A 14439-nucleotide genomic window follows, 5' to 3' on the forward strand; every position below is an offset into this window, starting at 1 on the left:
CATGTCAATTTTCCTATTTCACTGTCTAAAATGTATCCCCTTATTAAAAGACAAAACATCTCTATGTAATTGTCATATTACATTTTACCAAACAAATCACCTCACTGAGATCCAAAAAATCATTATATTGCTATGAAATATCTGAATTGCTCCACTCACCGATACCCTTTATTTATTTATTTACATTTGTAGAGCGCACAACAGCCCAAAGGCATCGTGGCGCTTGTTACAGTGGGTGATCATAGCTTAGTTACATAAAAAACAACAGACAATCCTAATATGCACAAACAGTATAGAGCAGATAGGGAAGCAAGAGGATAGGGAGGCTGCAGAGGTTGGAAGGTATGAGCAGTTAGTTGAAGAGAGCAGTTTTGAGGTTTTTCCAGAAGGCATGGAGAGAAGTTTCAGCTCTGAGTGCACGGGGGAGCGCATTCCATAGCTTCGGGGCAATATACAGGAAGCCTAACCCTCCTGCCTTGGCCCTATTGATGCGCGGTACAATGAGTTGGTTGGAGTAGCATGTTCTGGTGGGCCTAGTTGAGAGTGATCTGGATGGTGTGTCTGAGAGGTAGGATGGTGCTGTGTAGTTAATGCATTTGTTTGTGGTCGTGAGAATTTGAACGTGATGCTGTCTTTGATTGGGAGCCAGTGAACCGTCTTTCTTGCTTGTGTGATGTGGTCTCTTTTAGGTATACTTAGGGCTGCTCTGAGCGAGTTATTTTGGGTAGTCTGAAGCCTGTATGTTTTTCTTGGAGGTGCCAGCTAGGAGCGCATTGCAGTAATCAAGCTTGGCCTCTATAGTAGCTCTGGCAATGAAGAGATTGTTGTCCTTTGTTAGGAAAGGTTTTATAGTGTTAATGAGCTTAGTACTCAAAGCAGAGTCAGAGACGATAGCGCTGACTTGTTTGTTCATGGACAGATATGTACCCCTAAGGTTTTAACAGAGGATAAGGCCGGGATGATGCAGTTGTCGATGTGGAGGTTAGCAAAGAGAGAATCTAGGTTAGCTAGAGTGGACTTTTGGCCAAGAATAAGAATTCCAGTCTTGTCCCCGTTGAGACAGAGGCCATTTGTGGCCATCCATTCTTGGATGGTGGAGTAAATTTGCCTTAGGACTGTAGCGTCTTGGTGAAAAGTTCCTGTCAGAGGAAGGAGCACTTGGGTCTCATCAGCATAGTTAGTGTATGTGATCCCAAGAGCATCCAGTTTATCAAAAAGGGGCTTAATGAAAAGATTGTATAGCGTAGGGGCAGTACAGGATCCCTGAGGAGCACCACAGTGAATGATGGTGGGTGCTGCATTTGCTATATTTGAGAAGACTTTCATAGCTCTGCCTTCGAAGAAAGAGGTAATTCAGGTAGTTGATTGATTGGAGAAGTGCGCTGCATGTGTGAGATGTTCGGTGAGGGTTTTGTGGTCAACCAGATGAGAGGTCTAGGAGGAGTAGGAGGGCAGGCTTGCCCTTGCCCAAGATATGGGTGATTTGATTTTTTAGATCTAGTAATGCGATTGGTTTCAATGTAGAGTTGGATTTGGCTTAGGGCGGCCTTGTCTAGTATTTTAAGAAGAAATGGGACGGTTGTTATGGGCCTGTAGTTATTAGGTTGTGAGGGGTCTAGCGTAGGTTTTTTTAAGAGGGTACGCACCCAGGCCTCTTTAAGGCTGTCAGGGACAAAGCTTGTTTTAAATGATGAGTTAATGAAGGCGGTCAGGAGAGGAGCAAGTGGCTCGGCACACTCCTTTATGATCTTAGGGGGGCACACATCGCCCTTACATTGCGATGGTTTAAGATGTTTGAGTATGCCTAGGACTTCTGTTTCTGAGATTTCCTTAAATGAGAATTTGGGAAAGTTAATAGTTTTGGAGTTGGGCAGAGTCTGAATGTGTTGGTTCTGCTTAGGTAATGTATTATAGTGGTGTCGAATTTTGTTTTGTAGGAGGTCTATTTTTTGTAGCATGGCAGTTTGTATGCTAGTGCGCCAAGTTTCATCTTTGATGATCTCATCAGTGCAAGTGGGAGGATCGGTGAGTTCATTAAAGATGGTGAAGAGTTCTTTGGTTTGCGAGTTAGCGTCAGAAATTCGACGATTGTAAGCTTCAGATTTGGCATTAAAAATTGAGTCTTTGTACTTTTTTGCAATTGTTTGGAAGTTTCTTTAGTGGTGTCACAGGGGGTTGCGCCTGGCGTTTGCTATTCCGCAGGGTTTGGAGCTCTTCTGTGAACCACGAGTTACAGTGGAATCATTTTTTCTCTTTCTTATTTTCTAGTGGGGCAATGGTGTTGACTGTGCTAGTAAGGGTGTCCTTAAATATATCCGTTAGGATGTTAGGGTCTTGTAAGAACGGAGGTGCTAGGGACGGGAGGTCAAGATAGGCTTGGATGTTCTCTGCAGTTAGTTTTTTTGCGCTACATGCTAAAGTAGCAGGTGCAGGAGTAGTGGATTTAGTACTAGGTGCTGTGGGGATGGTGAATTGTAGGCAGTTGTGGTCCGTTCATGGGAGGACGGTGTTGTAGGTGATGGAAGAGTCACAATTATGGTGGACCACCCAGTCTAGCATTCAGCCTTTGGAGTGGGTGGGGGAAGTGATTTTCTGTGAGAAACTCAGATCTAAGAGGTCCTTGGAGAGAGAAGTAGCAGTGTTATCCTTAGGGTCATTGAATCCTAAATTGAAGTTGCCTAGAAGGTTTTGGTGTTTTTTTAAATATTTTCACCGAGTAAATGTGTGATTTGTCCTAGGAAGTCTGTGCGAGGTCCCGGTAGCCGATAAATGACATGAATATTTATGGCATTTTTTGGTGAGAGAGATAGATTGGCCGATAGAATGTCTGTGTTACTTTCCCCTTGGTGGGTTATGGGCCTAATAGCGATGGCATCTTTGAAAATTAGAGCTAACCCCCCCCCCCCCTCCTATGTTTGACGGCCTGTCCTGTCTGAGGATGGAGTAGCCTTCTGGTAGGGCTAGCGTGACGATGGGACTGGATGCCACTTGAAGCCAGGTTTCAGTGATGGCTAGTATATCGATGTTCTGACTTACATTTAGGTCACTGACTTCAAGACCATGGGCATTATTATAATTTTTTTTATTTAAAGTTGATTTAATCAAGAACATTTCTTGATTTTACAACAATAACAGAAATTTCAATAAAAAAAGTACAAAAACAATTTCTATTGCATCTCTAATATATACATACTAATAATAGAAGCACACATATCTATTCTTTTACATTACAAATTCAATCATTACATTGTATAAAAATCCACCAGTTAAATACTAAATCTGTCATTCATATTGATGCAATTAAACATATGACAAGGAGTCAACCTCAAGTTAAAAGTGCTGAAAGTAAGACCAAAGCTAACAATTAAGTAGTTCTATCAAATAAATCCTATATAGATCAGGAGTTAACAAAATAATCAGATTTATGAGACAGATCCAAACGCTGTAGAAAATTAAGTATGGCATATCCTACTGCTTTTCTCTCAGCATGGAATAGATATCCCCATGCTCTTTCTCGCGATAGTTCATAATAATCATTAAACAAAAGGTTTAAGATGGATGGATTGTTTAACATTCCATTTTGGACATTCAGTGCATAGATGCTGGAGAGTCTCCATTTCCATATTACAAAAACGACATTGAGCATCAGATTTGGAGAGTAATCTATGTATATAAAATAATTCATACGTTGGCCATAGGTTAAAATTAAAGCGTAAATACATGTTCCTCTGTTAGGAATTTGGAAATTTAACAAGATAGCTCTCCATAGACCCATATTGTTTCAGGGAAAAGGGATTTTGTTTGAATTTCTGATATTTAAGGCAAGTTGTTTGTGTCTTTATCCAGTCAGCTTCCCAAAGACGAGATTTTGCTTTGTCTGGATTGCGACAATGTCTCAATTGAAAAACCTGCATCTTCTACTGTTTTTTGAATTAGATGGCGCCAAGTACTAGGAAACTTGTCTGTTGAATTTAATAAATATGCGGCAAGTATCCCTAAAAGATCTGAAGTAGAGCTAGCCATAATACATTTACGGTAGAGACTACACATCCTCCATTTGTAAAAGGCATATAAGGATATCATACCTAACTCGTGTCTGATAACACAAATTGATTCAGAAATAGGTAGACTAAGGGCTGCTTTCCAATATTGGCTTTCAAGTCTGGTCCAATATTGACAAGATTTATCCACATAGCCTTTGGACCCATAGAGAACTCTCGGAAACATTTTTTGTCTATAGTAAATTGCTAATGGAATGATTGAAAACTTACAGAACCTATTCTTTATGATACGAGCCTGAGACAATGCTGTATTTACTTTGACTTGGATATGTGTTTCATATTGGAATTTAGCTGTTTGGTTCGTTATCAAGGTCCCCAGGTATACATAAGAAGAGACAGAGGTTAAGGGCACGTTCTGTAATGGCCAATGTCTCTTGGCAATACGTTGCCTGACATTACCGCATTGAATGATTTTACTCTTTGATACATTGATAGTGATATAGTTTTTGATGGTATATTTGTTTAAGGCATTCAGCAATTCACGCAGGCCTTTAGGAGTTTTTGAGAGTAAAATCATATCATCTGCGTATAGAAGATATTTTACTTGATTGCCGTTAATTATGGGCGGATCAGCTTTGATGCTTAGAAACTCTTTACCAACATCGGAAATAAAAAAATGTAACATTGCTGAGGCCAACAGGCATCCCTGTTTTAGGCTACGAGACGTCGATATTGGGTTTGACAATACGCCTTCACTTGATAATTTAACTTGGATAGAGGTTGCAGTATGAAAATCGATTATCCATTTAAGGATATTCCAAGGGCAGCCTCTATCCAGTAGTTTCTTAAACAATAGTTCCAGAGGAACCGCATCAAAGGCCATGCAAAAGTCTATAAATGCTAAGTAGAGTGGCTGATTGCGTTGGGTTGCCTGAGATTGAATACTGCATAGAGTCACTATTTTAATGGCTGTGCCAATACCTGAAAGAAAGCCTGTTTGAAACGGGTTTCACAAGTTGGTCAAATCAAGCCAGATATTAAATTCCTTTAGAACCAGGCGTGCAAAAATGTTCCCAGGACAATCAAGAAGGGCAATAGGGCGATACGACTTGGGATCACTTCTATCGCCCTTCTTGAAAATTGGCAAAATTATGGACTTCTTCCATGAATTTGGAATCCTTCCTACAATAAACACATGTTTAAATATCAAATGTAATATTTGTGCCCACTCTAATGGATTATCTTTTAGGAGACCGTTATGAAGACCATCAGGCCCAATAGCTCTTGATCGACTCAAGGTGGCAATGCAAGCTAAAATGTCTTCAACCTCTATTGAATAGGTATACATCAAGTTATAGCCCAATTTGGACCACTGAAATGAAAAAAGAGTACGGCGGGCTATAGAGATGCCCAAAATAGGCCTGCCATGCCTCATTTGAGATTGCATTGCTTTGTTAATGCTCCCTGGTGATGTGGAGTAGCATTATTTAGGCATGCCCAGATGCCACTAGTTGATTTTTTAATGATCTGTTGAAACATATGTTCATTGTCACGACGATATTGACTTGCACGTCAATCTTTTAGCCATACTTTATAGGCCTGTTTCAGTTGTTTAGTTATGATTGTTCTTATTATTTCATCGTGATGCTTTAGATTGCGCAACATAGATCTCATTTTGGATTTATACTGCTGTACATCCGGTAAAAACAATGTAAATGATTATTCCTATATTTGGCATTTGGTGATTTATAATTCCCAAATAGCTGCATGAGATGGACATAGGAATCAGATACATCCTTACAGGAAGATTTACAAGTCTGCTTAATGCAATCTCGTAGGCAAGTCAAGGTTCTAGGGTTCCAATGGAGACGGGTGCCTCTGGTATTAACAATTGTGTTTGTAATATAGGTGTTCGTCTCTACTATAGATGGAGATCGAGGCAGTTCGAGACATACTTTCAACATGTTATGATCGCTGAGATCTGTATCGATCACTTTAAAAGACATTATATGATTCAATAGCTTGGCATTTACATAGACATAGTCGAGAATCGAATGTTGGGATCCTCTGTTCCATGTGAATCGAGGGGGAACATCACCCGCAATTGCTCCAAAGGGAAACCCCTTTCCTTCATTATATGAGACCAAGCAGCTTCAACATCTGGGAAGTCAACGGTGTTCGCTTGCAATAGATGTAAATTTAAATCACCCATTAAGATAGTATAAGATAAGAACTGATCCTGAAGTAGATTTTCTAAAATATTTGACATGTGATTAAAAAAGTATATTGGTGTGATTGTATTCTTGCTCCAATATATGTTCACAATAGCAAATGAAATGTTACCTCTTGAGACTTTCACTATTTGAAGGTGAGGAGATGGAGTGGTGCAAGATATACCACCAAGTCCAGAGGTTTTTTATGGCCACAAGTAGACCACCCATCGGACGGCCCAATCTATATTTAGTAGCAGGTATAATGTGAAGGACGTGAGTGTCCCATACCGGAGCAGAGAGTAGCCATGTTTCTTATAACACCACAATATCTTGTTTACTTAGTGAACTTTGCATGGAAGTAACAAGGTGGGAATAACCTCCAAGAAGTAATATAGATATAATCTTGCTGGCTCACTTGTTGTTATGCGTTCATACAATAGGTTTGCATTGCTTGAGGGTAGTTTGAAGCGTTTTGAACGTGAGTGGAGGTGACAATTGAGGTTGGATTATAAGTATTGATTGAGGCTTTTGAAAATTGTGAAATGATACTCTCAGGTAATTGGAGTAACACAAAACCTAAATCAAAAATGGCCATTCTGGCTTGCCAAAATATATTTGCTACAAGCCCGGATCGAACATAAATTCTGGCTTCATAAAGATTGTTTTCACTAGAAAACTCTTATCAAATCAATATCAATTGAAGACAAGTTCTTCAAAGATGGTATTTGTGCACATATATTCAGAATGCTAGGGCGATTGAGAACATATTGGGGGGCCGGATGCTTGCGACATTTGATTGTCAAACAATGTGACTGCATCTTCCTAAGAGAGTTTTCCAACTGCCTTAAAGACTTGTTTTGAATAGAATGGTTACCTGTACCCTGTATTTTTCCCGTTTTAAGGGGCTGCAAGTTTGACTTTATAACCTGCTGCTCAGCTTGTCTCTCTAAGGCTGGGCCAGAGAGTAACCTCTCTACATTTGGAAATTGGACTGGATGAGAATTGTCTCCATTCTGAGCTCTCATATATACTTCTGAGAAGTATGCTTCCATTGACGTTTTTATAATATCTCACAAATTATCAGAGCTCGAATGGTCTTCAACATTAGAAAACTGCCGATTGGTAGAAATACTCGGCTCAGTGTGAGTTGTTAATCCCGAAGGAATTGATAGAATACAATTCTTATTGAGCCAAATGTTCGATTGCTGACCTGCCTAATGTGATTTTGGAATCTCAGACACGTCAGAAGGCACTTTGCCCCGTACACCGAGCAATTGATTGCCCTGAGCTGAAAAACAGTTTGGAGCAGTCGAGATAGCAGCACTAGATTGCCTCACCGAGTCCGCTTCTGAGTAATTTTCACTCTCATAGGCGGCTATCGATGCATGAATTTCTTCTCTTAGTGGGTCTTTTTTTATTGAATCCTGTTGACCTGGTATGAGAGTAGTCAGTATAGGTTGATTGAACATAGTCAGTGCTGATTTGAGAGAATTACCACCAGGATTCAGGATCTGCGGGTTTAATGGTGGGCACTGTAGTGAGCCTGTTTTGATTTGCCAGATGAGAGAGTGCCACTATATCATCAAGTGGCTGATAAATGTATTGATCAGTGTCGGCCAACTCGACTGAAATAGCTACAGAGGCGGAATTTTGCTTTTTCTTTAATTTACTAATGGCTTTGACAAAGTGCCTATTTTTCCCTCTCGCTGGAACTTGTCGTGTTCTCTTGCACATTTTGCCAGATTTTTTCACAGTCAGATCTTGTTTAGGTATAACAGGATCTTGTTCATCACTTTTATCGTTAGGAATTGAGAACAAATTATATGTTATCACTTTAGAGGCCTTGGGAATTTCAGATGAGTTCTCAATCACATTTATTGGTGGCGTTTCGTGGGAATCTTTTCTAGAAATACCAGAATCTGGGTTGGAATCATTAATTTGGTTGAGGTTTTTTGCCAATTCACAAGGTATCGAACAGGACCGAAGATCAACTTGAATCAATATTGTCTTGGGTAAATTAAGAAGCAGGACATTTGTGTCTAGAGGCAGGGTTGCTTTGGATAAAGATCGGGTTGAAGGGGACAATCTGCGGTAAGGGTTGGGTACATGAGTAGTTTTTATGAGTTTTTCCAAGTTCGCTACATTGCCAATTAGTTGTTCGATCAGGGTGGTTTGGTGACTCAACTTTCCCTCCATGATTTCATACAGTTTTGCTACTGCCAGTAGTGCTGTATTCATGGCACTCAGTGTGTTATTGAGTGCATTGGCCTCCGGGAAGGAGAAGCGAGTCGACCGACCCTTTTGAATAAAAAATTCAGGGTTGTGCATATCGTCATTGAACTTGGATCGCCTTGGGGTCGGGGCGATGAATGAGGGTGACTTCAACACAATGTATATGTGATTTGTTAACCAATTCTGATATATGGCTTTGGTTGTGAATTGGATCGGGCAGGTCTGAGGTAAGGGGCTTTGCGGAGTTGATATGGTTTTCATTAACAGTTGGTATAGTATTTTCATGAAGGTGAATTAGGTCTCCTGAATTAGAGCATATATACAGAATTTCATGAGGACACACTAGAGCTGCTAGAGGTGTTCATAAAATCTAGTGCCTCGTCATCAATTTTCCCAGTCAGTGTAAAAGATTCATGAGCCGTCCTCGAGCTCTGCTGTGCCAAAACTGAGCACAGCACTGGTACTAGAGGATTAAGTGAGGCCATATGGGCCGCTACTGGGACTAAGTCTGACACTCGATCCTCTTGGTCTATACATACCGAGAGAAGAGTGTTATCGGTAATTTCTATGCCCACTTGTTTTACCTCAACGGGAGCCACATCACAGCCAGGAGGGCAGTCACTGCCAGCTGTTAGTGGTATTGCAGAGGTAAGATTATTAGTAATTGTCGACTCCATGTTTCGATTTGAAATAGGAAATGAGGAAGGGGCTATACCTGTATGGATGGAACCATCGGATTCCTTAAGAGGTCGGTGATTTGCTTGCGCTTCTTTGAAGCAATAAGCACAAATATCAGTTAACCAGGGAAGAGTGTGTATGCCCTTTTTACACAGAGTTCTCCTGGCCATTGAAATACACTTGATTTCCGCCATTGTCAACTTCTCCTGAGTTGAACAAACAGGGCCTTTGGGAGAGCGAGGCGGCAAGGGCGTAGAGGGCATGCCTGTTTTTAAAGTAAATTTGGATGTAACCATGGTCGCACTGCCAGAAAAGCAGTAGCTCGTTGTTACTAAAAAGGGGTAGCAAAAATACTGTGAACAGCAAAGCAGCTCCCTACTCCCGCTCGACAGCGGGACAGCGAGACAGCAATTCCACTCGGCAAATCCACTTGGCGAAAGCGCGCGCGAATGCGCGTGTGCAAAGTCTTTTATGTGGATTGGCTCGACTGGGCTGGGGGCGGGCTGAAAGTAGCTGTAGGGAAAAACAGAAAGAAAAACACAATAAATCTTCCAAAAGCCCAAGAGTGGCAGTTCAAATGGCCATTTCTAGGGACGTAGCTGGAGTAGTCCTTGAATATCAAGATCCGAGCCAATTGTAACAATGTCTGACAGTCGTAACTAGCCAATCAGAAAGGCTCCAACTTAACAGCGTCAGAATGCTCCAGCCTTGCACAGCGGACCAAAACCAGGAAGCTTCATGGCAGCATAGCAAAGGAGCAGGACAGCAATTCCACTTGGCAAATCCACTTGCCGAATGCGCGTGTGCAAAGTCTTTTATGTGGATTGGCTCGACTGGGCTGGGGGCGGGCTGAATGTAGCTAGCCAATCAGAAAGGCTCCAACTTAACAGCGTCAGAATGCTCCAGCCTCGCACAGCGGACCAAAACCAGGAAGCTTCACGGCTTCACAGCAGCGTTGCAAAGGAGCAAAAGAGCAGCACAGCGAGACAGCAATTCCACTTGGCAAATCCACTTGCCGAATGCGAGCCCATGGGCATTAAGGGAGCGTACATTGAGTAGTGCGCATTTGATTTGCAGTGCAGGGTTGTTCCTGCTAGAATGAGTTGGAGTGCCTGTTTTGGGTGAGGTGTTATGTTGTTTCATAACGTTGAAGTTGGGCTTTATGTGGTTTGGCTTGGGAGAATTAGAGTTGTGGTTGTGTATACAGTGGTGGTGCGTGTTCAGCCTGGTGGTGGTGCGTGTTCCTAGTTGAGTATTTTTAAGTACTATCTGCAAGGAAAGGGCACTGATGTTCATGGGGTGTGTGCGTGTCCTAGGTCTGTAGGGTTTGGATTGACAATTAGGTGCATGAGAGAGTGCCTGTGTGTTATGGTGAGTGGGGTGATCGGGCCTAGGCAAAATGGTCATGGTGTGAAAATTAAGGCTGCTGGAGTTAAGATAGTTAGAGGGTTCTATCCTAGGATAGTTGAGAATGATGTTGAGGGCGAGCAAAGTGCCTAGCATGCTGAGGTAAAGTGGCAAGGTGCACATACTGAGAGAGTGGTTAGGGTACATTTAGCAATTAGGCTGTTTCAGAATGCACTAGACCAGAGACAGCTGGGCTATTTCCATCAAGCATAGCTGAAGTCTAATTCAGGTAGGCTATGGCAGAGTATGTTTAACAGCGGCAAAGTAGGGAAAATAGGCTATTTCAAGACACTTTAGCAGCAAATAATTGGGCAAGCTTGGGTAGTATTAGTCTCTGTGAATAATGCTATTTCAAACAATGCATGACATAAGAACAGGCTAATTCAAAGCACGCATAGGCACAAATAGTTGGGCAGTTGCAGTAGTAGCTATAAGAATTAGGCTGATTCAGAAAAGCAAAACAAAAGATATCTATTTCAATGCAAGTAGAGCTGCAAATAGATGCGCTCATTCAGTGCAGACTCAGCTGCGAAAGACAGGCTTCGCATTTCACAACATATTACAGTATGTATAGGAGATGACAATTTTGCTGATTTCGAGTGTGCAGAGTAGTGCCAAAAAGATCTGTTGAAAGACACGCTTCACACGGTATCACATTGATCTGTTGGGCCTGTTTGTGCTAGGCAATGTAATGAGGAGTATGCAGCCGTGCTATTGCTGCGGCAGAGTCAGAGATTGTAATGGGTCATCGAGTAGTCCACATAGGTTTGAACTGGGAGTGTGGGCAGTTGTTTCTGATGATGGAGAAATTTAGTAATGTGTCATTGAGTATGTAGGAGTGGGTAGCTGAATATTGGATCTTGAGACTCAGTGGGCAAACGCTTACCTAGAGGCTGAGCGCGGACAGAGTTCTACGGCCCATGGCTCCTTCGGCTCAGGACAGGAAGAGAGCCTTTGTTGTGCGTGCCTTCATCGTGTGGGCTGGCTTAACACCTGTCGGCTGGGGATTGGTGCATAAAAAGCACCCAGTGGCCAATAGTATATGGTCTGGTTGTAGGATGGGTGATGGTGCTGCCATTTACAGTCGAGCCGCCATTTTGGAAAGGTTTGGCCTCGTGTGCCTGAATGGAGACATGCAGCACTATCAAAGTGCACCACGTGGCCAGGAGAAAGCACAGCTGATGTTCTGATTCAAATTCATAATATTGTTTTCAACCCTTTAAAATATCCAAATACCTCTCATAAGGCACTTACGTTATACTCTCTATCAGCGTCAGTGCCTCCTTCCAAACTTAAAAAGCCGCTGACGTGACAACAATTGATCTCGCACAGGATACATGGTTCCAAAATGGGTCACTTCTTACGAACCCCATGTGGTTTCGTTCCACTATGTAGCCTTTCTTATAATAATTCATCATACTCATACAACTAGTGAGTAAGTGACAAGATGTCTCTAATTTCTGTTTACACAGCCTGCAGTCTTTCCTCACGGGGAATACCCCTCCACCTACCTAGGGGTTCATAAGTAGGTAGAATGTTAAACCTTAAATATGTTATCAATCTTTCTAATTGAGAACTGTCACAACACAAAATCTCTGTCTTAAATAAAGGACTGTCATTTGCACCCAGCATCAGTACTGATTTTGTTAATTTCCAGATCGATGTTTACAAATTTTTGCGCAAATTTAAACTAAATAAATTCTTTGCTTCTCATGTTCAGATTTACAAACCTAAGCCAAAACTGGACCTCCTTAGCACATATACTATTGGGGATATTGCTAATATCGAGACTCTAGTTTCTCTCAACCAAGAGACCAATACAACGCCAGAAAACATATGCACTGATCTGCAAATTAATGCAAGACATTTAGAACTGAAAGAATTAAAACCAACTTCAAAATTTACTCCGCAGCTTACAACTGACAATGTGATTGAAACTTTTCATAAAGTTCTGGTCAATGACATTCAATGTTCCCTTGATTCTCATAAGAAGACCAATAAGAGATCCAATCTCATTACCAAGGAATCTAAAGCCTTAGAAGACCTTGCTAAAGATAATAACATAGTCATTAAGGAGGCAGATAAGGGGGGAAATATTGTGATTTTAAATACTCACGACTACATAACCATGGGGTTAAAAAACCTGAATACTCATGAGTGCTACAAGACATTGAAAGCTAATCCAACCAAATGCGTAGTAGCTGACTTAATAACTCTGATTGATGAATGGTACACCAAAGCGAATCTGACTGATGATGAAAAACGATTTCTTCTCATAACTGAACCAACTTTGCCTACCCTTTACTTCCTACCCAAAATACATAAGCCTTATTCTTGTCTTCCTGATGTTAGACCAATCATGAGTGGCATTAATTGGGCTACTGGGGGGGGCTATCGAAATAGCGGCTTTGAAACCTTTTGTTCTTAAAATTAAATCAGATATCAGAGACAGTACCCACATACTTCACACATGAAAACCATCACATGGGAATCTGACTATTTACTAGCTACGATTGATGTTGTTTCACTCTATACTAGCATTGACCATGATGTTGCTATACAAATGATTGGCTTTACTTTTCGCAATACCTCAGCCTCTTATCTGCATCATGTGGAGATGTTAAAGAGTTTTCTGAGATTTGTATTTTCCAATATTGTTTGCATCTTCAATGAACAATACTATCTACAACTCAAAGGGGTAGCTATGGGGGCCAAATTTGCCCCCTCTTTGGCCAGCCTCTTCAAGTCACAATACGAAGAAACACATTTTCACTCATGAACTGTTCAAATCCAAACTAATTGGGCCTCATTACACGGATGGCGGTAAGGATTTACCGGTACCGGTATTTTACTGGTACCAGTAAATCCTTACCGCCTTACTACGAGGTCCCTTTGCGGGTTGGGGAATTGAACGCCTGCTTTTTGCAGGCGTTAAAAACCAACCCGCAAAGGGACCAGTGGAGCTAATTACGGTACCGCAGTTTGCGGTACCGTAATTAGCGCCTTCCCCATTCCCATAGAGTCCTATGGGGCAAAAATGGGAATGGGGGAAGGGCAATGGTGGAAGGGGGAATTACCGCCCCGCCAACCTTGGAATAGGGCGGTAATTCCCCGTTCCACCAAGGCGTTGCCGGTATTTTACCGGCATGAACCATGGCGCTAATAGCGCCATGGTTCACCGTCATCCGTGTAACGAGGCCCATTGTCTGGTGACGCTTCATTGATGACATTATTATCATTTGGAAAGGGTCACAAGAATCTTTAAGGTTCTTGGAGTACACCAATACTAATGCTTTTGGCATCAAACTTACTGGCAACTCTAATCCCTCAGAAATCGATTTTCTCAATTTACATATATTCATTGATGATGGTACTATTCATACCAAAACATATTGAAAACCTACAGAGGTCAACTCTGTCCTCCCTGCTCGAAGTAATCACCAACGAGCTACTATAGAAAATATATCGGCCAATGAGTTCCACAGGGCCAGAAGAAACTGTAGTCGTCCAGTAGACTATAATATGGAGTGTAATACTTTGAATCAACACTTTCTGAAATCGAGGGTATCAATCCAATATCATCAAGAAAGCATGTGCCAAATTTGCTGATAACATCCAATCTGATCTCTTGGTAGACCGAACTAGGTCTAGGGATTCACCCCAATTCATTTCACTAATCATGCAATTCTCCCAAGATTCCTCAATTCTATACAGATTGGTACAGAAACACTGGCACATTTTAAGGCTTGATAAAGACCTTTCACCATATTTATCAGAAAAACCTCAGTTTACCTTTAATTAAGCACCTACTATCAAACAAAAAGTAAGTCTGTCATACTTGCAGAGTCAAGATTCCAGGCCCAACACTAATTGGTTAAAGAAACCCAACAGTTTCTTCAAGTGTGGAA

General features: G+C 41.5%; 1 protein-coding gene across 2 annotated transcripts in view; it reads right to left on the bottom strand.

Annotated features, from left to right (window-relative positions):
* The window catches only part of FERMT1 (FERM domain containing kindlin 1), a 422040-nt gene that overhangs the window by 291122 nt on the left and 116479 nt on the right, over positions 1 to 14439 (bottom strand). The window lies entirely within an intron of this gene.

The sequence above is a fragment of the Ambystoma mexicanum genome, chromosome 4q (genome assembly GCF_040938575.1).
Source record: "Ambystoma mexicanum isolate Mex_15411 chromosome 4q, UKY_AmexF1_1, whole genome shotgun sequence".
Lineage (NCBI taxonomy): Eukaryota > Metazoa > Chordata > Amphibia > Caudata > Ambystomatidae > Ambystoma > Ambystoma mexicanum.